The sequence below is a fragment of the Dipodomys spectabilis genome, unplaced genomic scaffold (assembly GCF_019054845.1).
Source record: "Dipodomys spectabilis isolate Male_0828 unplaced genomic scaffold, ASM1905484v1 ptg000019l, whole genome shotgun sequence".
Classification (NCBI taxonomy): domain Eukaryota; kingdom Metazoa; phylum Chordata; class Mammalia; order Rodentia; family Heteromyidae; genus Dipodomys; species Dipodomys spectabilis.
The window spans coordinates 28,054,386-28,077,722 of NW_024870696.1; the positions used below are offsets into that span (position 1 = coordinate 28,054,386).

Here is a 23,337-nt window from a genome sequence, read left to right on the forward strand (position 1 = left end):
CAGGCTGGCCTTGAGTTCCGAGGCAGAACTGGGCCATGACTGTCAAGCTTAACTGTGTTCCAGGGTCAGCCACAGGGCTCCACCCAGAGCTTCCACCTGTCAGGTGGAGCTCCTCAGTCTGCATTTCCATCCGTTCCCACAGGCCTGTTAGCTGTGCTTCAGGAACTAAGCCCAGAAACGGGGTGGCAGGGAGCAGGGGGAGGGCAGATGCAGGGGTGGAGCTGCAGCATTCCTCACTGTGCTTCTGAAATGACTGTCAAGATAAAAGCACAGTAACTTGAATTTCAAAGGCATCTCAGAAGGAAGAAATATCCAAGTGAGGAGCAGTAGCTGAAAAGAACTGGGATGTGGGGACCTTCCCCTTTTGCTTGGAAACGGGTCGGGGCTAGGGACCTGGGGGTTCGGAGAGAGTCACATGAAACCCAGCCTCATTCTCCAACTGCTGCTAAACACTGAAACGTAGCTGGTTTACAGAAAACTTAAAAAGTTTAAAGGGCAGTGAGGCCTGTGACCCTTGCTCAGAGATCTTGGTTTACGGATTGAGATGCATTCTACACCGCAGCCTGGGCTCCATTCTCTTTGCCATCTCTCGCTTTCTTTACCTTGAGACCAGTTCCAAATGGACAAAGGAGATTCCCAGGGCACCTATTGCTATTCATTGTCAGCCTAAGAATAGGATATGTTTTTTAAAAAGCATAAGCTGAAATTAGGTAGCTGAGACTCAGAAATAACGCCCAGATCATACTTTCACATGTAAGGTATTTTTAGATATGGAAACAATGGTTTTAGCTTTAGTTTTTATTATTTAATTTTTACAAGTAATTTATTGCTATTATAGAGGTGATGTGCAAAGGGATCACAATTATGTGAGTCAGGTGGAAGCCATTTTTATATGATAAAAATTGGTCTCGGTCCTAATGTGGGTTGCTCTACAACCAACAATGTTCTGTGCCTTCGGGGGCCTTGTGCTCTGGTCTGGCTCCCTCTGTGGAGATGGCGCCGCAGGCTTGCCTTTGCGGCTCTGTCACACTGTCCAGCCCCTCCTTGGGAACGTTCATTCAATCTCGCTGGCCTGTCCCTGCCTTGCCAGATCTGAGGTTACCTGGGAAATGGAGGCTAGGAGTAGAAGAGAAAGTGGAAAGAGTTGGCAGCCTTCACAGGCCTTGAGAGACCCGGGAACAAGGGTGAGTCACAGCCAGGCTGAGACACGCCGGCCGGAAAATCATCACAATTTCCTATTTGCCTCTTCAGATGAAGACAAGAAACTTTATTTTTCCTTCTATTTGGCCTATTTGTGGGGCAAATGGGGTTACAGTTACAGGGGCAAGGTAATGAGTACATTTCTTATCAAGCATTGTTGCCTCCTCCTTTGTTTCCCCTTCCCAGGCCTTCCCATCTCCCCCCATCCCCCCTGTCCCCCACCCCCCATCCCCCATCCCAAGCCAAAGTTGTAAAGTTTGTTTTTTGACATGACCTCTTGTGCATCTCATTGCAATGGGTCCATCTGTATTCCTATTTAAACAATTGTTTTTAGTGCCTTGAATAGCTACTTACCACTAACTCTGTTCTAACCTAACATCCTGGTGACAGGTACAGTTTTGGAAGGTGTTGTTGCACAGAGCTACAGAAATGTCAGTGAGGACAAGAATGTCCCTGCTTCCAAACATTGGGTTAATGAGCATTCGCAATTCAATGTGATATGGGCTGAGGGTTCTCATCTTAACTGGTAGAATTTGGGGAAATCTTAGGTTAAGCTATACCTAACTTTGCCTTCTTCAACTCAAAGATATCAGGAGAGCCAAATTAATCAAGTACCCTATTTCTAGCATCCACTGGTGTACCTTATGCTTTTCTTTGGCAATCATAGCTGGCTACGAACACTTTATCCTTACTAGCTACCTAACATCTATCCATGCAATTAGCTATTTGTCAATTAACTAACCAAGCGATAGATGGGGCTATTTAATTTGGAACCTCAGACACAGAAGGTCACTCAACTCATGCATAATTAAGCAGCTCAAGCAACTAACTTATGAAGCTAGAGTTCTGACTCAGGAAGCTAGCAGGGGTGAGAAGTATATGGTATGACATTGGAAAAGTCACTAAAAATGAGGAGATTCCACTCTTGAGTTGCACACCAATCATTGACCTGCTTGGCTCATTGACTTACCACTTTACTCCAGAGAAGACTGAGGTGGAGAGCATTAGGTGTTACACTCAGCAAAAGTCAACAGAAACGCTTCTTCATATACATGGAGAAAGACACAGAGTGCCTGACTCAGAAAGACCAAGGCTGTTAAACCACTTCAGACAGAAACTTCCAATGGGAAAACCTGGAGTGTTCCCAAGGCCAAGAGGACTAACAGCTGAACGGCAGAGCCATCGAGAGCTGTGCATTTTTCTAGGTCTCCATTCTCCCATCCCTGTTTCTGTTTTCTGCCTTTCTTCTCCCTTGGTCCATCGCCAGCTCAGGCTTTGGACCAGGTTAGATGTTTCCACTATTCCTATTTTTTTTTTCTTTTCTTAGGAATAGCTCTTACGTGTGAGCTCTTTTGGTGACATCAGTTCAAGAAATGAATATTTCTCTAAAAGGAAACTTGGCTTCCTATTTTTTGTCCTGTCACAGAAACTACAACTAAACGAAAAGCAATGGTACACTTTCAATTCACAAGTATTTGCACATCACAGTTGTTTACATGCCTGTTATCTGGGTAAGCTCGTAGGACAAAAGGCTCTGGGCTGTGGGGTCAGGGAGGTTGACTTCAGTTCCCAGTAGAAGGAGTTACAGCTTTGTCTCCCTACGTAACTTAATCTATCTGAACCTGGGTTTTCTTACCTCTCAAAGCTAAGGGTAATAGCCGCCCTGTGCTTTCTGCTTCGTGGGCATAGGCCATTTCCCTCCGCCCAGAAAGCACTTCCTTGCTCCTCTCACTTAATCTGAACCCTTCCCATCCTTGAAGAGTAAGTTCTAGTCACTATTTTCCCAGTTGCGCATATTGTCTGCCCTTTTCAAATCTTTGTCTTTACATCTTCTCTGTGCTACTCAATCAATACTCACCACTGTTTGAAGATATTGTAAAAGCCAAAAGTAAAGAAAGCCCAAACAACAAAACTATTGTGTTATCAATTTTCTGGTGTAGGCCTCTTTTAAATGCATTTATAATAGAACTTCAAATTCAATTTCCACTTGGGCAAAAAAATGCAGTTTGGAAAGAAGCCCCCCCTGCTTCTGCGCCATAGACGGGGCTTGCCTCTCTTCCTTGGCTTTCCCACTACCTCCCACAATACCAGAAAAGGGATCAGTTTTGTCACTGCTGTCAAATGATGCTGCTTGGACCATTTTACCAACCCAAGGCCCATGAGGAAACCTGTGTCTTTCTGTCCCTTCCCCCTCCAGCAGTAACTTTCTCCAAATCACGTCTAACATTGAAGCTAATACCATTTCCTTGTTCCTAGCACTTTAACCAGATTCTGGAGTGGTTTTAACTGATCCTCCAAAGTTTCAACACCATTGCAAAGCCCGGCAACTTGTTCACACTGGATCCCCAGCTGGTCCTATTCTACTTCCACCCTGGAACCACTCACTTGGAATACTGGGCATTTTCTAAATCCCTGTCCCTGGGATCCCTAGCCTGAACCTTACTACGGGCAGCGCTCAACAACCATTCTCCAGACATGCTTGTCTTTCCTTCTGCTTAGCATCAGCGAGCTCATAGTTTATTGCCTTTTTATACTTAGCTATCATAAAGTATCTCGAAGTGTAATTCCCATACATACCCAAAACCTAATGAGAACATAGCATCCTGGTACATATACTTACCAATTGCTACTGGGTCTTCAGGGATCATCTTTTGTTTTAACATTCTAACCAGACTTTCTTTGCATATTCCTCTTTATGGTTCCTTCTTTGAGATTTAGATAATATGGTTCTCAGAATCTGGTCCCAAGTTTCAAGGAATCTCCCATTCTGCTACTAAGGCAAAAGTACAAAACAAAAACTAGAAGATGGTAAATGAAAAGTACCAAGATGAGTAATACGTATAAGCGCATGGCATCATTTTGAGCAATTTAGGCTTGGAAGGCAGTGAAATCCTCAGGAAAACATTCTCTCCATGCCTGTTTTTACAATAATAAGCTTGTCCTCCAGTGCAGGACACCTTAAATGGGTGAGAATTACAATATGAACAGGGCTACAGCTCAAAAACATAAGTTATGAAGCAACTTATAAAGAAGGATGTAATCATGTTATTTATTTTTCAAAAGCAATGCCAATACGGAAAACTCAGGTTTTCTTGTCTTGCTTAGTTTGTTTTGCTCTAATCTGGTTCTCTATCACTTGGGCCATACGTCTACTTGCAGATTCTCCTGGTTAATTGGAGAGAAGAGTCTCTTGTATTTGTCTGCCTGAACTACCTTCAAACTACATTCTCAGATCTCAGCCTCCCGAGTAGGTAGGATTAGAGGCATGAGCCTTCAGCCTGGCTATTTTTAAACATTTTATATATCACCATATTTGTTTGATTCTGTCTTTTCTATTTATAATGTGATCTTGGACAAATCATTGAAGCTTGTTTGAGTTTGAGTTTTCACAATATTAAAATAGGAACCACAATAATACCTACCTTGTAGAATGGCTGTGTTATGTGTAAGTAACAGGAATTGTTTAGAATGGTGCAGAGAAACTCCATGTCATAGTTGTGCTATTACTGTCATCAATATACAGAAAACAAATGGTGCAGAAACGATTTTTTAAAAACCCACCTCCTCAAACAGTCTCAGGGTTGTGATGATCATGAGATGGTTAGGAAAGACTGTGCAGATTTATTGACTTTATTATTAACTTTATTGCTTCTCTGTGGAGAACTAATGAAAGGAGGGTGTGCATGGGAGGAGGGGATAAAGAAGATTGAAAACAGTCAAATAAACGATTCACAACCTGGGAAATGGAATAAGAAAACCTATGTGAGACTCTGTTTCTCAGAGGAAAGGGTGCAAGGAATGTGGTGGAGGGAGGGAAGTGCATTGGAAGAGAGCGTTAACATGTGTGGCGTTGTGACCGTGAGAAACTGAGCCAAGCCAATGAAAAAAGTGGAGCTGAGCAGCTTCATGCTTGTAATGCTAGCTACTGAGAAGTCTGAGGCCTGAGGACTGTCATCCAACCCGGGCAGGAAAGTCCATGACACTTTTATCTCCAATGAACCTGTGGCTCAAGCGGTAGAGGACGAACTTTGAGCACAAAAAACTCAGGGACAACACCCAGGCCCTGAGTGCAAGCCCAGGACTGACAAAAAAAATGGGTCAGAATGTTATCAGCAGAATGTTATCGATACAATACTCCTAGCAGTCTGTGCTACGCAAGCTATGACATTGTGCAGTGTTGCAAAAGTTAGAACCAGTACCCACCCCGTACTTGCCCTGTTTTCCTAAGAAATGCCTTGAGAAGACGTGTCTGCATCTAACTTTCTAGGAATTACGAGAGCAATTACATCACGCTTGACTACTCAGTGAGTAAGTAACCAGAAACCATTTTGAATGACAGTCTTAATGGAAAGCATAAATGTTATCTAAGCTTAATGCAAGACTCATCCTATTAGTGATAGAGAGTGCAGTGATAAGCATCTCTATGTTACTAGAAGCTTCCTCAATCTCCTCTTCTGGGCCTCATTTTCTGGGACAGATAGCAAATTCATGGTGGTCTGGGTAATGTCAGCCAGAGAAAGCTTCTGTAAGAAAACCCTCCAAGCCAGGGACATCTCTCTGTGAGTCTACAGTGCTCCTAGAATAATAAGAGAATTCTCTTGGTGAATATTGACGGCATTCTTAGGATTGAAAAGGAAATCCAATACCACAACAGAACACAATTTAAGTCAAAACCAGCCCTTTAATTGCACAGACTTTGGAGGTTTAAAATCATAGACCAACATTCCCCTATCGAATTCTCCTTTTCTCTGTTTGGGGAGGGGTATTGTGGTTCAGGAAAGGAGATTATATGTAGTTGGAGCCAGTGAGAAAACCTGATATAAGCAATAAAACAATCCAAACTGAAAGGATAACAGGATGAGCCAATTAGACACAGTCAAAATGGAGCGTCTAACCCAGGGACAATTAGGCATCCATAGACTAAAGAAAAGGAAGGAGAGAAGGGCTGAAGTAAAGGAAAACAAGTTGAAGTGCAGTTAAAAGAAATATTAAGAGATAAGGAAGAACAGTGCTGTAGGAACATCAATACCAAACTTCAAACTCTATTATAAAGCTGAAGTTATAAAAACAGCGTGGTACTGGCCTGAGGACCAGTGGACTAGAACTGAAGACCCAGAAATACACCCACAGACCTACGGCCGCCTAATCTTGGATAAAGGAGCCAAAAACATCAGATGGAAGAAAGACAGCCTCTTCAACAAATGGCGCTGGCAGAATTGGCTACACATGTGTAGAAAATTGAAGTTAGATCTGTATGTATCACCCTGCACCAGAATCAACACCGAATGGATCAAAGACCTCGAGGTCAAAAAGAGACCCTGAAAATGCTACAGGGAGGGATAGGGGATTCGCTAGGACTCCTTGGCACAGGTCAAAACTTCCTAAATAAAGATCAGAAACAGAACAAATCAAAGAAAGGCTGGATAAATGAGATCACATTAAACTGCAGAGCTTCTGCATGGCAAAGGGCATAGCTAGCAAGATAAACAGAAAGCCCACAGACTGGGGGAAGATCTTCACTAGCCATACAACAGACAAGGGCCTCATATCAAAAATGTTCGTAGGCACGAGCTCTGTGTGTTCCCTGTCATGTCTTGACCGCAGCTGGGTTCCCACGCGCCGGCTGAGCCCGAGCGATCTGGGAAGAACCTGAGCCACAGATAAAACATGCTGTGTATGCCTTCTGGAAGCATAGTCCACAAATCCATACTTGTAAATATCCCTGCTTAAAAAAACACAGCAAAGGCCACAAATCCATACTTGTAAATATCCCTGCTTAAAAAAACACAGCAAAGGGGTAATGAAATGTAAAGTCCTAAGAGGAAAGCCTCTGGGCCTGGGTCCCCTCCAGTAAGTACCACCAGAGCTGAGCTTCACAGCAGCCCTGGGAGCTGTCCAATCACGCAAGCACACGCTGCCCTGGAGCGCAGCTGTTGGTCCAAGGCCGGGCTTCCGAGGTTCGCACCTGTCATCCCAGTGACTCAGGAGGCTGAGATCTGAGGATCGCGGTTCAAAGCCAGCCCCACAGGAAAGGCTGTGAGACTCTTCTCTCCAATAAACCACCAGGAGAGGAAAGAATAGAACTTAGAAAGGAAAAGGGCAGGAGTGGAGTGCTGGCTCAAATGGTAGAGTGCCATCTTTGCGCAAAGGAAGCTAAGGGACAGCGCCCAGGCCCTGAGTTCAAACCCCAGGACTGCCAAAAGAAAAAAAGATTGGCAGCTGCTAGGAAGCGGTCTGTCTGATTTGGGGCACTTCCCCCCGGGAGAGTTAGAAAAGGTGTGAGCTCCAGGGCGGGAAACGAGGCTGTCAGGAAGCGTTTGGTGAGTCTGGACACCGATGGTTCACACCTGGGTGGGGAAGTGTTCTCTGATGGACTGATGGCAGACAGGAAGCGAAGCAGCAAGGGTCGAGCTGCCGGAGGCCAGGCGGCGAAGGGCTGGGGCTCCGCCCCGCTCCAGACACGCAGCTGCCCGCTCCAGACACACAGCTGCCCACTCCACACACACGCTGCCCACTCCACACACACAGCTGCCCACTCCAAACACACAGCTGCCCACTCCACACACACAGCTGCCCGCTCCAGACACGCAGCTGCCCACTCCAGACACGCAGCTGCCCGCTCCAGACACACAGCTGCCCGCTCCAGACGCGCAGCTGCCCGCTCCAGACACGCAGCTGCCCGCTCCACACACGCAGCTGCCCGCTCCACACACGCAGCTGCCCGCTCCAAACACGCAGCTGCCCGCTCCAAACACGCAGCTGCCCGCTCCAGACACGCAGTTGCCCGCTTCACACACACAGCTGCCCGCTCCAGACACGCAGCTGCCCGCTCCAGACACGCAGCTGCCCGCTCCAGACAGGCAGCTGCCCGCTCCACACACGCAGCTGCCCGCTCCAAACACGCAGCTGCCCGCTCCAAACACGCAGCTGCCGGCTCCAGACACGCAGTTGCCCGCTTCACACACACAGCTGCCCGCTCCAGACACGCAGCTGCCCGCTCCAGACACGCAGCTGCCCGCTCCAGACACGCAGCTGCCCGCTCCAGACACGCAGCTGCCCGCTCCAGACACGCAGCTGCCCGCTCCACACACGCAGCTGCCCGCTCCAGACACGCAGCTGCCCGCTCCAGACACGCAGCTGCCCGCTCCAGACACGCAGCTGCCCGCTCCAGACACGCAGCTGCCCGCTCCACACACACAGCTGCCCGCTCCAAACACACAGCTGCCCGCTCCAAACACACAGCTGCCCGCTCCAAACACGCAGCTGCCCGCTCCAGACACGCAGTTGCCCGCTTCACACACACAGCTGCCCGCTCCAGACACGCAGCTGCCCGCTCCAGACACGCAGCTGCCCGCTCCAGACACGCAGCTGCCCGCTCCACACACGCAGCTGCCCGCTCCACACACACAGCTGCCCGCTCCAAACACGCAGCTGCCCGCTCCAAACACGCAGCTGCCGGCTCCAGACACGCAGTTGCCCGCTTCACACACACAGCTGCCCGCTCCAGACACGCAGCTGCCCGCTCCAGACACGCAGCTGCCCGCTCCAGACACGCAGCTGCCCGCTCCAGACACGCAGCTGCCCGCTCCAGACACGCAGCTGCCCGCTCCACACACGCAGCTGCCCGCTCCAGACACGCAGCTGCCCGCTCCAGACACGCAGCTGCCCGCTCCAGACACGCAGCTGCCCGCTCCAGACACGCAGCTGCCCGCTCCAGACACGCAGCTGCCCGCTCCACACACACAGCTGCCCGCTCCAAACACACAGCTGCCCGCTCCAAACACACAGCTGCCCGCTCCAAACACGCAGCTGCCCGCTCCAGACACGCAGCTGCCCGCTCCACACACACAGCTGCCCACTCCACACACACAGCTGCCCACTCCAACCAACACGCAGCTGCCCGCTCCACACACACAGCTGCCCGCTCCAAACACGCAGCTGCCCACTCCACACACACAGCTGCCCGCTCCAAACACACAGCTGCCCGCTCCAAACACGCAGCTGCCCGCTCCAAACACACAGCTGCCCACTCCAGACACGCAGCTGCCCGCTCCAAACACGCAGCTGCCCGCTCCAAACACACAGCTGCCCACTCCAGACACGCAGCTGCCCGCTCCAAACACACAGCTGCCCGCTCCAAACACACAGCTGCCCGCTCCAAACACGCAGCTGCCCGCTCCAAACACGCAGCTGCCCGCTCCAAAAACACAGCTGCCCGCTCCAGACACGCAGCTGCCCGCTTCACACACACAGCTGCCCGCTCCAAACACACAGCTGCCCGCTCCAAACACACAGCTGCCCGCTCCAAACACACAGCTGCCCGCTCCACACACGCAGCTGCCCGCTCCAGACACGCAGCTGCCCGCTCCAGACACGCAGCTGCCCGCTCCACACACGCAGCTGCCCGCTCCAAACACACAGCTGCCCGCTTCAACCAACACACACAGCTGCCCGCTCCAAACACACAGCTGCCCACTCCAGACACGCAGCTGCCCACTCCAGACACGCAGCTGCCCGCTCCAAACACGCAGCTGCCCGCTTCAACCAACACACACAGCTGCCCGCTCCAAACACACAGCTGCCCACTCCAGACACGCAGCTGCCCGCTCCAAACACACAGCTGCCCGCTCCAGACACACAGCTGCCCGCTCCAAACACGCAGCTGCCCGCTCCACACACACAGCTGCCCACTCCAAACACACAGCTGCCCACTCCACACACACAGCTGCCCGCTCCAGACACACAGCTGCCCGCTCCAGACACACAGCTGCCCGCTCCAAACACGCAGCTGCCCGCTCCACACACACAGCTGCCCGCTCCACACACACAGCTGCCCACTCCACACACACAGCTGCCCGCTCCAGACACACAGCTGCCCGCTCCAGACACACAGCTGCCCGCTCCAAACACACAGCTGCCCACTCCAGACACGCAGCTGCCCACTCCACACATGCAGCTGCCCGCTCCAAACACACAGCTGCCCGCTCCAGACACGCAGCTGCCCGCTCCACACACACAGCTGCCCGCTCCACACACACAGCTGCCCGCTCCAAACACACAGCTGCCCACTCCACACACACAGCTGCCCGCTCCAGACACACAGCTGCCCGCTCCAGACACACAGCTGCCCGCTCCAAACACGCAGCTGCCCGCTCCACACACACAGCTGCCCGCTCCACACACACAGCTGCCCACTCCACACACACAGCTGCCCGCTCCAGACACACAGCTGCCCGCTCCAGACACACAGCTGCCCGCTCCAAACACACAGCTGCCCACTCCAGACACGCAGCTGCCCACTCCACACATGCAGCTGCCCGCTCCAAACACACAGCTGCCCGCTCCAGACACGCAGCTGCCCGCTCCACACACACAGCTGCCCGCTCCAGACACACAGCTGCCCGCTCCAAACACGCAGCTGCCCGCTCCAGACACGCAGCTGCCCGCTCCAAACACACAGCTGCCCACTCCACACACACAGCTGCCCGCTCCAAACACACAGCTGCCCGCTCCACACACGCAGCTGCCCGCTTCACACACGCAGCTGCCCGCTTCACACACGCAGCTGCCCGCTTCACACACGCAGCTGCCCGCTCCGCCCTGGGCGGTCCTTCTCCGCCAACGGAACCAGATGCAGTCATGGGTTTCGAGGTCCCCACAGCTCAGGAGATTCACATCCTGGTTTTCTGCCAGGGGAAACCATGGTGTGTGCGTGTGCATGGCCTTCTCGGGGCGCCCCGCAGACAGGATGCCTCAGCCGGATGGAATCCGAGCGATGATGCAGCAGCAAACTATGCAGCAGCGAACAACGCAGCAGCAAACGATGCAGCAGCAAATGATGCAGCAGCGAACGACGCCGCAGCGAACGACGCAGCAAACGACGCGGCAGCAAACAATGCGGCAGCAAACGGTGCAGCAAACGATGCAGCAGCAAACGATGCAGCAGCGAACGATGCAGCAAACGACGCAGCAAACGACGCAGCAAACGATGCTGCAGCAAACGATGCAGCAGCAAACGATGCAGCAAACAACGCAGCAGCAAACGATGCCGCAGCAAACGATGCCGCAGCGAACGATGCCGCAGCGAACGACACAGCAGCAAACGATGCAGCAAACGATGCAGCAAACGATGCAGCAGCAAGCGATGCCGCAGCAAACGATGCAGCAAACAACGCAGCAGCAAACGATGCCGCAGCAAACAACACAGCAGCAAACGACGCGGCAGCAAACGACGCAGCAGCAAACAACACAGCAGCAAACAACACAGCAGCAAACGACGCAGCAGCAAACAACACAGCAGCAAACAACACAGCAGCAAACGATGCCGCAGCAAACGACGCAGCAGCTCCCTTGGAAAATTTGGCTTTCTCAGAGGGGAAAATAAAAGGTGTTTAGATGCTTTGTATTTTTGAATGCCTGAAAGGCGTGTGTGCCCGGCAATTAGATCAGCTTTGCATAGCCTGCAAATCAGATGGCTTTCCCTAAGAGAAGTGGCGAAGGGGAAAGTCTAGCCAGGCTGGGGGCTCGGTTCCCACATCCTGGGTGAGGATGTCTCTGCTTCTTTTCTGGCCTGTACTGGGCAAGTTAGAGACTCAGTGGTGATGAACCAGTGGGGTGCGCAGAACGCACAGACCCCAGGACCGTGGCTTTCCCTCCCCGCGTCCTCCAGACACCAGCGCCCTGACCACGCCCACCGGCGCCTCCAGACACCAGCACCCTGACCACGCCCACCAGCATCTCCAGACACCAGCACCCCGACCACGCCCACCAGCGCCTCCAGACACCAGCACCCTGACCACGCCCACCAGCGCCCTGACCACGCCCACCAGCGCCTCCAGACACCAGCGCCCTGACCACGCCCACCAGCATCTCCAGACACCAGCACCCCGACCACGCCCACCAGCGCCTCCAGACACCAGCACCCTGACCACGCCCACCAGCATCTCCAGACACCAGCACCCCGACCACGCCCACCAGCGCCTCCAGACACCAGCACCCTGACCACGCCCACCAGCATCTCCAGACACCAGCACCCCGACCACGCCCACCAGCGCCTCCAGACACCAGCACCCTGACCACGCCCACCAGCGCCCTGACCACGCCCACCAGCACCTCCAGACACCAGCACCCCGACCACGCCCACCAGCGCCTCCAGACACCAGCACCCTGACCACGCCCACCAGCGCCTCCAGACACCAGCACCCTGACCACGCCCACCAGCGCCCTGACCACGCCCACCAGCACCTCCAGACACCAGCACCCCAACCACGCCCACCAGCGCCTCCAGACACCAGCACCCTGACCACGCCCACCCGCGCCCTGACCACGCCCACCCACGCCCTGACCACGCCCACCAGCACCTCCAGACACCAGCACCCCGACCACGCCCACCAGCACCTCCAGACACCAGCACCCCGACCACGCCCACCAGCGCCTCCCCTAGCCTCCCTACTGCTACGTGCATTCAAAGTGCTCCTGGTGGAGGTACATCTCTGGATTTCTGGAACACGACTTCATGAAATGCCATCAAATTACTCCAAGCAAATGCACCTTTATAAAAATACCCATTTAGGCCAGGTTTTTAAAAAAATTAACTAAAAGATTAGAACATGAAACCATGTCTTAGTAAATCTACTTTTTCAGTCCAGGACTGGGTGCCGTGATATTTCCTATTTTCCTCTACGGGAAAGGTGTGCCTCATGAACAGGATTCATAGAACCAGCAGCGTTTGCACTTTTTATTGCAACAATGGCACTGGCTTCCCTTGCTACACCTCCAGGAGCTATGTGCACCCCATGGCTAGCCAGGGACTCTCAGGAGCTATGTGCACCCCATGGCTAGCTAGTGACTCTTAGGTTATATAGTTCTCCAGACAGATTGGTGAAATTGTTCCATTGAAATAAACCTAATGAAAAAGGAATGAATATGAGAAAAGTACTTCATGCATAGGTAAGAAAGAAAGGGTAATGAAACACAGGATAAATTTCAGATAAAGCCAGCAGAGGCCTAAGAAAAAGTAATGGGGTGGAATTGACCAAAGTACATGGTCACATGTACATAGCTATCCCAATGAAGTGTCTTTGTACAGTTCATGTGCATTAATGGATTGCAAAGAGTTTGTCATTTCCTTCCACGTGACCAAATCCCAGCATCCCCTAGAAGAGAGCCAGAACGAATCTGCTCCAAGCCTCTTCCACCACCACTACTGGACAAACGGCGGCTTCCGGAGCCCTGAACGCATCATCCTGCGGATCTTGGACCCGCTGGCCCACCAGAACCACGGGAGAAGGTACATCCTTCTCATGTTGCTTTAACCGTCACATAAATGACTGTGAGCTGTGTACCCTTAGGAATTCTTGAGACGGCCAGTTTTAGCCTGGCAGGTCCGCGGCCTTCTCTGGGGCTGGAAAGCCAAGCAAGGAGAACTTGGCTGTGAGCAGAGGCTGCACACACCGCTTCCCTGCGACTCGGCCCCTGCGTTTTCAGGCTAGACTCGGGTGAGACTCCCCTTGCTGAGCCGTTGCTTACCAGGTTGAGCCAGGTCCCCAGCCCTTTCTGCTTTTGTTTCCTGGGGGGCAGGTTTCAGGTCTTGACCCTGTGTAGCCGGGACCTCTCTCCTCCCATATGCATTTCCCGCATAGCTGGGTAAAGGTGCCCTGCGCCATATCTACCAGCTAAGGGGAGGAGTTCCACCGCCATCTACCCAGGCTGGCCTCCAACTTAAGTTCCGATCTCCATGGCATGGCTAGACGTAGGCAGGAGCCACGGAGTCTTGTGATCATCATTTTTTAAATGTTTTTTTTTTAATTGTAAAAATAGTGTACAGAGGGGTTACAGTTCCAGGAGCAAGGTCACGAGTCCATTTCCTATCGAGCATTGTTACCTCTCCTTTGCTTTTCCCCTACCAGCCCTTCCCTCCCACCCCCCCACTCCTCCCTCCTCCCCCTAAGTTGTAAAGTGTGTGTTCAACACAGAGTCTTGCACGTCTCGTTGTTACAGTGGGTCAGCCTGCGTCCTTGGCTCAGCGTTTCGTTATTTAGTTTTGAAAGGCAATTCTCACCTCCCACTTTGCTCCACGCATTGCTGAATTTATCATCTCCACGATACTTAGTACAGTACCTCTTACATCATCCTTTACCTTGTTTACTTCTCTGTGATTATTAAGATCTTTCTTTCTCTGCCTAAACTTAAATGCAAGCAATGGAGGGTCTCTGGCTGCTGGCAGCAGCGGCCTCGGTGTAGGCTCTGTGGGAAGCAAGCCTGAGGGCAAACACCTTTGGAGCGCGCCTCTTCCTTTGGGCTGGGCCCGGCGGTGTGAGCAGAGCTCTGTGCTCCCTGAGCAGAGCTCCACAGGTGTCTGCAGGATGCGCTCATCACCCGAGTCCTGTCTTAGCATGCTTTGGTCACGGACTCTCCCTCTCAACGAGTCCGAGGTTATCAATAGTTCAACCTGGGCTTCGTGTGTGGTGAGCAGTAAATAGAAATCCCAGCAGAGCTCGGTCTTTGTCTAGAAGATGGCGCCAGTCAAAATGAGGAGCCAGGAAACTGTATGTGGCTTTAAAATAACCAGACTTTCAAGGAAACACACACACACACACACACATCCATGCTAAAAGTGGTGTGGGAAAAGGGAGAAGGATCCGGAACAAAGATCAGGAACTCCCCAGGGATGAGTCTGACCAAGGCCCGTTGTGTGCATGCACATGCACAGACCCAAGTGAAATCCCTCTGCACCACTCAGGGACGGCAACAAAAATGTGGGAGAAAGAAAATAAAATAACCCAACTAGCTGACTAGTTAGCCCTAACCTAGCTAGATGACAAATAGCTAACGAAAGCCAGAATGTAGAAGCTAGAGAGACAGGGAGAGAACACAGCAGCTCAATCCTTCACCACCAGCCCCCCGTTATGTCTACACTCTGTTCCTCATGGATCCCAGACGGCAGCGAATGACACGGCCCCTCACCTCTGCTTAGCCTCTGCTTTTTTAGCCTCTGCACTTACTGTCACCCTTTTAAGTTGACCTGTTTACCCTCCTCTTAAGTCCCTGTTTTCCTTTAATGATCCCATGTCTTTTCAGGACCTAGCTTAATTCCTACCTCATCCACAATTCCATTTAGGGTAACTCTGCTTTCTCTCTCCTGATCCTCTTCTCCTACACTACACTTGGACCCATATCCCACAAACTCAATTGTCTTTCCCTGTTCTATTCATTGGTAGCAATTGGATCACGGAGGGCTAGCCTTGTGATTGGATCAGTCCTTCATTCTCGCCATATTTGTTTTCCATCTTTGTTTCCAATCCTTGTTACTAGTTTCCTCCATTCTGGTCTGAATCTAAAATAATGATGCTCAAAAAACAAAAGTGGTCACGTTATTTCATATCTTAAAAAGCTTCTATTTTCCTTTTCTTTTTTTAACCTAGGGAATGGACTCCAAGTATTTTTAGGTTAGTCGTCAAGACTCCAAAGTCTAACTCCGCCTACGTTCACCCTGTGGCAGCGTGCATCTTCGAGTGGGTTGCTTGGTTCTCCGACTTGGTTCTCTGTGACTTTTGCCAAGTAGCTCTTCCTGTCTGTGGCATCCTCTCCTCAATCTGAACTTCCCAACCTTCACATCTCCTGTGCAAAAGTTTTGTCAACATCTGTATACTAACAGGCTCATGTTTTTCTAGTACTAGTTAATGTCTTCTACTTGATTCACTCATCAATTATTTACTTGACATCTAAAGCGTTTCAGGAATCCATGCTAAGTACTGGAGACTGGAAGATGAGAAACCTCAAAGAACTCAAGAACCTCTCAGTCTCTTAGGAAAAAACATTGACAAAAGATGAATGAGCACAAGGATGCAAGGAGCATGCTAAGCACATGTGCGTGTGCGCGCACACACACACAGAGCATTACCCCAAGGCTAAGCACACACACACACGCACACATACGCATGCGCACGTACGCACACACACACACACAGAGCATTATCCCAAAGCTAAGCACACACACACGCATGCACACGCACGCACATACCCACACACAGAGCATTATCCCAAAGCTAAGCACACACACACACACACACACACACACACACGCACATGTACGCACACACACAGAGCATTATCCCAATGCTAAGCGCGCACACACACACACACACGCATGCACACGCACGTGCATACCCACACACAGAGCATTATCCCAAAGCTAAGCACACACACACACGCATGCACAAGCACACGCATACCCACACACAGAGCATTATCCCAAAGCTAAGCACACACACACGCACACACACACGCGCACACGCACATGTACGCAAACAGAGCATTATCCCAATGCTAAACGCACACACACACACACACACACACACACACACAGCATTATCCCAAAGCTAAGCACACACACACACACAGCATTATCCCAAAGCTAAACACACACACACACACACACACAGCATTATCCCAAAGCTAAGCACATACACACACACACACAGCATTATCCCAAAGCTAAACACACACACACACACACACACACATACACACAGCATTATCCCAAAGCTAAGCACATACACACACACACAGCATTATCCCAAAGCTAAGCACATACACACAGGCACACACACATGCACACACACACAGCATTATCCCAACATGAAGGAAGCAGCAAATCTATTTGAATGGGAATGAGGAAGTTAGGAAATACATCACGAGTAAAATGATACTAACACATCTGTTTCCCATTTCAACTTTGAACTCATCAGAGGACAGGAACTGTCTCTTCACTGGCTTTCTTGTGACCAGGCTCTGTTCCTGTGTTCAATGAACAACGAGAGAACAACAAATGAGTGAATGAAGTAATTAATATATAAGCTGTGCAGGCTAAACTAAAAAGACTTCGGGCGGGCGCCGGTGGCTCACGCCTGTCATCCCAGCTACTCAGGAGGCTGAGATCTGAGGATCATGGTTCAAAGCCAGCCCGGGCAGGAAAGTCCATGAGACTCTTATCTCCAATAAACCACTAGAAAACTGGAAGTGGCGCTGTGGCTCAAGTGGTAGAGTGCTCGCCTTGAGCTGAAGAGCTGAGGGACAGCGCCCAGGCCCAGAGTTCAGGCCCCATAACCACCAAAAAAAAAAAAAAAAGAAGAGTTCAATTGAGTTTTGAACTTTTAGACCATCAAATCATCTTCGCAGTTTCCACTGAGGCACACAAAGACAATATCATAAAATGTAGGATAAAAATTTTAAAAATCATTTGTTAATGAAAACAGGGCTTCTACACCTTATTTTTGTTCCTGCTTGAAATTGCTTTGAAGGATGGGGTGGAGACGCAGAGCTGAAAGGTAGAGACACCTGGCGGGCAGGGAGCGGCGCTCGGAGGAAGTGACTGAGGAAAAAGTCCAGGGGAAGGAGGAGAAAAAGATGCCCTCAGCAAAGCGAGCTCAGCCCTTCGCTTTTCTCAGGGAGACGTGAACACTGCAGGGTTATTTAGGCCCAGCTTTCACCTAACAGGAAATACAGGTTTGGAGAAACAAGTTAAAACATGGTTGCAAGAACACTGACAGACAAGTCCAGAATGTGAGGCATCTTGCAGAGCAACCTACCTGGTCCTTTCTAGAAGTCAGCTGCGACACAAACGCCCTCTTTCCAATGGTGGGAGACTGATCTGAGTCCAAGCAAACTGATTTCTAATCCAGACTGGACAAGCTACAGGGAGGTACCAGGAGATGACGGCCACCGTCTTTAGATATGTCCCTGCCATTGTGTTCATGGAGGAGAATGTTCCTACATGCATTTTTAGTAAATAAGCTAACTTATTTCAAAGGGCTTCAGAGGAGAAAGGGAAAGTGAGGGAGGGAGGGAAAGAAGGAGAGAAAGAGAAAGAGGAAGACAGAGACAGATACAGAGACAGAGAATAATCAAGCATATTTTTCCAAAATGTGAACAATGACTACCACTCTTTCACCATTTTTAGCGTATTTGAATTTTTTCATGATTAAAACTTGAGGTTAAAAGAGAAGCATGCAGATGATTTGTTAATGTGACAAGCAACCGCGCAGCTAATGCACAGCCCTCCTTATTCCGTGTGCCAGCGTTCAAGTCTAGTAGAAATGGTCGTTTTTATTTATCTACAATGGATGAGTACTGTAGAGGTTCACTGTCTGAACTGTGAAACCTAAACTACCAGGGCACCAGTTCCGATTTGCAGAACAGAAAACTTTGTTTTGGGGTAAGGTTGGTGGAAGGCATGTGCCTGTATGCACAACTTCACACGAATGTTCTATTGAATATACGTGTTATAGAGGATTTGTATTAACTAATCTTTTTTATAGTTTTGTCATTATTCTCAAGTTATCATACAGAAAGTTTACAATTCCGTAAGCCAGGTAAGGAGTACAATTCTTCTTGGACAATATCACCCCTTCCTTTGCTTTTCCTCAGTTTTGAATTAATCTTCTTTTTAATATAATTTTGTGAGAGAATGCTTACTCTAAAAGTTAGAAATTCCTGGGAAAAAATAGGAAGACAAAATAGAGCACCTAGTAATATTCCCTGAAAACTTTTACCTTGCAAGGTTATTGATGGGTTTTAATGTTGCTGAATCCACGCCCTTAAAGAAATTAAGGACACTTGATAGAAATTAGTGGACCCACAATTGACTTTCTGTATAATTTTTAATTTAATTTTAGTTAGCCTGTATTGAGAGCACAAAGGTGCTTTTATCTAATTCCATAGATGGCCCCAGTGTGCTCTGAGCACATTCCTCCCTCAATTGTATTTTCAGGCCTCCTTTCTCCTCCTCTCCTCTACAGATAGTGTGTGGCAGATTTCATTATGCGTGTGTGTGTGTGTGTGTGTGTGTGTGTGTGTAACATAATTCCATCTTCTCCACCCTCCCTGGACCCTTCCCTCTCCTCCTGCCCCATCCACAGATTCCCCTCAGACATTACCCCTATACTTTCATGAATCCTCCTCCTCCTCCTCCTCCTCCTCCTCCTCCTCCTCCTCCTCCTCCTCTCCTCCTCCTCCTCCTCCTCCTCCTCCTCCTCCTCCTCCTCCTCCCCCTCCTCCTCCTCCTCCTCCTCCTCCTCCTCCTCCCCTCCTCCTCCTCCTCCTCCTCTCCTCCTCCTCTCCTTCTCCTCCTCCTCCTCTTCCTCCTCCTCCTCTTCTTCCTCCTCTCCTCCTCCTCTCCTCCTCCTCCTCCTCCTCCTCCTCCTCCTCCCCTCCTCCTCCTCCTCCTCCTCCTCCTCTCCTCCTCCTCCCCTTCCTCCTCCTCCTCCTCCTCCTCCTCCTCCTCTCCTCCTCCTCCCCTTCTCCTCCTCCTCCTCCTCCTCCTCCTCCTCTTCTTCCTCCTCTCCTCCTCCTCTCCTCCTCCTCCTCCTCCTCCTCCTCCTCCTCCTCCTCCTCCTCCTCCTCCTCTCCTCCTCCTCCTCATCATCATCATCATCTTAGGTCTAGAGTCTACAGATGAATGAAAGCTGTGACATTTGAGCTTGGTTATCTTGCTCACCACGACCTCTAGCTCCATCCATTTCCCCAACATTGACATCAATCCGCTTTTCCTCACGGCTCCATGGTCCTATGCCATATTTGCTTTCTCTATTCGTCAGTTGTTGGCATCTGGGCTCATTCCACAGCGTGGCTGTTGTGAGCAGAGCTGTAATATCCATGTGGATGCAGATATCTATCATGTTTATTGATCTACACTCTTTAGGATATATTGGCCCAAGATACCTCTTATTTTTTCAAACTCCAGTGAGACTGGGATTTGAACTTTGTGCCTTGTGCTTGCTACATTGGTGTCCTACCACTTGAGCAATAGTCCCAACTAAGTTAGAATTGTTTTTAATTGTTTGGCTTTCCTTAGGAGAGCTGACAATGCATGCTAAGAGATTCACAATTCCTTACCCTGGAAATGAAGAGTTGTTGCTATCAACTTTCCACTTCTCCTTCTTGAATATGAAAAATGTCCTACGTGCGTCTCTAGGACTGGCTTTACTAAAACTGGCTTTTTAAAAAAATGTGTCATGCAACTGATTGCCAAAAAAACACCAAAAAAAACCACAGCACCATTTTTACAGTTCCTCATGCATACAGTATGTCTCAAGCTCTATGCCACTAAAATCACTTAGTTGGCCTGTTAAAGATATAGTTACAAATTGCCTTGTTAAATAGCAACTCCTTTTACAACTACTTAACGGTAATAAAAACATTCCAGCCCCACAGACATTATACACACACCATCCATCAACAATAGAGGCTGTAGACCTGCCCAGCCGAACCAGGATCAGCAGGCCAAGGTCAGCAGGCCAGGGTCAGCAGGCCTGGGCCCAGCCAAGCCAGGGTCAGCAGGCCAGAGTCAGCAGGCCCAGGCCCAGCCGAGCCAGGGTCAGCAGGCCCAGGCCCAGCCAAGCCAGGGTCAGCAGGCCCGGGCCCAGCTGAGCCAGGGTCAGCAGGCCAGAGTCAGCAGGCCCAGGCCCAGCCAAGCCAGGGTCAGCAGGCCAGAGTCAGCAGGCCCTGGCCCAGCCAAGCCAGGGTCAGCAGGCCCGGGCCCAGCCAAGCCAGGGTCAGCAGGCCCGGGCCCAGCCGAGCCAGGGTCAGCAGGCCCGGGCCCAGCCGAGCCAGGGTCAGCAGGCCCGGGCCCAGCCGAGCCAGGGTCAGCAGGCCAGAGTCAGCAGGCCCAGGCCCAGCCGAGCCAGGGTCAGCAGGCCAGAGTCAGCAGGGCCAGGCCCAGCCGAGCCAGAGTCAGCAGGCCCGGGCCCAGCCGAGCCAGGGTCAGCAGGCCAGAGTCAGCAGGCCCAGGCCCAGCCGAGCCAGGGTCAGCAGGCCAGAGTCAGCAGGGCCAGGCCCAGCCGAGCCAGGGTCAGCAGGCCCAGGCCCAGCTGAGCCAGGGTCAGCAGGCCCGGGCCCAGCCGAGCCAGGGTCAGCAGGCCCAGGAGCACGCACTCCACTTGGAAAGAACCAGGGGAAGTCTACTGGATGCTTGTCCTCACACACATCCCAAAAACGTGCCCCATGTTACCATCTGTGAACTCAGAGCTTCACACTTGCTTGGCTCGCTTTGCCAGCTCAGCCAGAGTCCCACCTGGCTTTTCACTGGTAGGCTGGGAATGGAGTCTTGCAGACTTTTCTGCTTGGCCTGCTCTGGAGCTGCCTTCCTCCAAGTCTCAGCCCTCTGGGCAGCTAGGATTGTAGGTGTGAGCCATCAGTTATTTTCCCAGTGCAGATGGTGGCACTAACCTGTAACCCCAGCTTTGGGGAGTTTCAGTCCAGCCTGGGATAAATAGCAAGACCCTGTCCCCAAGGGACAAACAAGTAAACAATCGACCAATAAGTTATTTTCAGCCAGACACTGGAAGTTCATGCTTACAATTCTAGCTACATAGAAAGCCAAGATCCAAAGGATCATAGTTCAAGTCAATTCTGGCAGAAAAGTTCACTAAACTCCCTCCTCCAGCAACACAATGAGCTGGAGATATGGCGCAAGTGATAGAATGCCAGCTGAGCAAGCAAGTTGAGCAAAGTTAAGGCCCTGAGTGTAAACGTTAATACTGGCAAAAAAGAAAGAAAGAAGAAGGGAAGAAGGAAAGGAGGAAGAAAGAAAGAAAGAAAGAAAGAAAGAAAGAAAGAAAGAAAGAAAGAAAGAAAGAAAGAAAGAAAGAAAGAAAGAAAGAAAGGGAGAGCGAGGGAGGGAGGGAAGGAAGGAAGGAAGGAAGGAAGGGAGGAAGGGAGGGAGGGAGGGAGGGAGGGAGGGAGGGAGGGAGGGAGGGAGGGAGAGAAGGACATGTATATTCCTCAGTCTCTAAATCATACATTTCTTTTCTGTAATCCTATTGCTACGGACAGATCTGGCCACACTCCAGATCATGGAGCAGCGTGTGCCAGGGAACCTGTCCCCTCAGCCGGACAGGCTTTCTAGTCCAGCCCACTATTAGCGACTTGTGGCAATGCTCTGCTCCTCTGCTCCCCCACAGCTTCCTCCACACACTTCAAGTGCCTGGCTTGGCTGCAGCTAGGGACTGTCTTAGTCTGTGGGCTGTGAAAGTTCTAAGCTTGTCAGAACAAGCGCAGATGAGAGAAGCATTAGGGGTAGGGCCTGTGAGTGCCGATCCAGGAAGCAGCAGAAAGCTCACAGCCAATGCACTGTAGCAAGCTAGCATGCATGCACGTATAGGTTCAATCAGAGCCAAGAAACCCCCTCCACTCCCTTCCATTTCTCCTGCACACCACTCTAAGGCTCCGATAGACGGGAGACACAACTACTTCACTTGCTTCCCTCCATGTAAGACTCTCTAGAGCCTGGCCATCGGGTATGACTTGAGCAATGCAAGGCAGTGACTGCCATCAAAACGTCGATAGACAGTCCTTCTAGAATCGCAAATTGCTACTTGTTCATCCACTTACGTATTCATTGACGTCTTCTTGAGCCCTTGCTGCAAGCCAGTCCCTGTGCTGATTGCATACCCGTGGTATACGAGAGAGTTTGCCGCCCAGCCTGATTGGATGGTGATAAATGTCAAAGAGCCCCAGAGTTCAGGAAGTGATGACTGCGTGAGATTTAATGGGTGAGTAGGAATTACATGGACTCACCAAGAAGGCGGGGGGGGGGGGGGGCGGGAGGGGAGGGGGGGCAGGGAGGAGTGTTCTAGACAGAGGGCGGAGCCTGTGGATAAAGTCTGTGGCAGGGTTGATGCTTGAGAGCAAGTGGACAGAAAAAATAAAAAGCCAGTATGGCCAAAGCACAAAGAAGTAGGAAGAGGCCAGAATGGGGGGCTCCTCATGATTCACTGTGGGCACGGGCACGTCTTGAGGCTTCTTAGGACCAGATGTGGAAGTGTTTGCCTGTTGTGTGTGGAAGGCTTTCCTTTGGTTCCAGCAGGGAAGGGCAGTGCTGTGGGAAAGGACTTCCAGGCGCAGAGGCTCTGCAGACAGTGTCACCCGGGAAGCATGTATTCCAACGCAGCCTGGCTTTCTAACACGGCCCTGGGGTAGCCTGTCTTGAAATCTTATTGGCCATCTACCGAATGCACCAGCAGTCCCAAGAAAATGTCCTTTCCTTACTAGAGTTCTTACACTTTAGAAATGTATGATCCTGCTGACGTGGAGATTCGCTCACTCACCTAAGGACAGACCAGACACTGAGAAGGAATT

The 23,337-nt window shown here is 50.8% G+C and overlaps 1 long non-coding RNA gene across 1 annotated transcript; it reads right to left on the reverse strand.

Annotated features, from left to right (window-relative positions):
• Positions 1–1,071: 1,071 nt before the first annotated feature.
• On the reverse strand, positions 1,072–22,664 carry LOC122103667. The gene is made up of 3 exons (XR_006146821.1): positions 22,591–22,664; positions 3,821–3,973; positions 1,072–1,116 (listed from the first exon to the last, which is right to left on the reverse strand). It is a non-coding gene; the product is annotated as an uncharacterized LOC122103667 (long non-coding RNA).
• Positions 22,665–23,337: the final 673 nt, after the last annotated feature.